We start from the raw sequence: 897 nt of genomic DNA, 5'->3' as shown, positions 1-897 counted from the left end.
TGCAGGATTGCTGTTTACACTGCACTGTAAATTAGCATACATTTTACAATTATGAGGTTTAAAAAGACACTTTTCTATAATATATACTGTAATTATAATTATAATTATACACCTTATTTTTAAATGTGTGCATTAAGCACTGGTTGTTAGAGACTATTCTAAAATGTCCTATTAAGTATATTAATTAGGTTGTATTTTGGGATTTCTCGACAATTCAAATGACCGTATCATTTGAGTTGTCGAGAAATCCCAAAATGATGAACCTGGATTATCTGTGAATACTTAATGTGATTGCCTCAGATTAAAGTGGGAAAACTACTGGTATTTAACTGCATTGGCACTAATATTCTAAGTAACACAGTGAATAAACAGGGTATAAAAGAGTCAGCTTATTTTACAACCATATATGTTTTATTTCTATTTGTCAGATTCTGAAAGGTAACTAGAAACTATCAAATAAATGTAACTGGGTCCAGAATTAGCCTCTGAAAAGTACAGTAATCAAGTCAGTATGAAGTAGAAGTAAATGGAAGTACTCAAATAAAGTCAAAATGCACAGTACTCTCAACCAGTGCAATATTGTACTTTTTAATCCACTACATTTTACAGTTACTAGTTACTTTTCAGGCGCAGATGCTCAATATAACATATAATTAACTCATAAATTATGATTGATTGTTTTTGATTAACCATCTGCTAGGACATGAAGTGATTTGCAGCTTACAGTATAATGTGTTGAGCCCAATAAATATTTTCTCTTTTCTGTCTTTAAAGTCATTCTCTCCTTGAACTATATAAATTCCACTTAACAAGGCCCAGACACTCTCCACTGCTGCAGAAACCTTTTTTTTTTTTTGGTGAAACAAATCTGGACTAGAACTAAATCAGCTGAATTGA

The sequence above is a fragment of the Anabas testudineus genome, chromosome 3 (genome assembly GCF_900324465.2).
Source record: "Anabas testudineus chromosome 3, fAnaTes1.2, whole genome shotgun sequence".
Lineage (NCBI taxonomy): Eukaryota > Metazoa > Chordata > Actinopteri > Anabantiformes > Anabantidae > Anabas > Anabas testudineus.
This window is presented reverse-complemented; position numbering follows the sequence as displayed.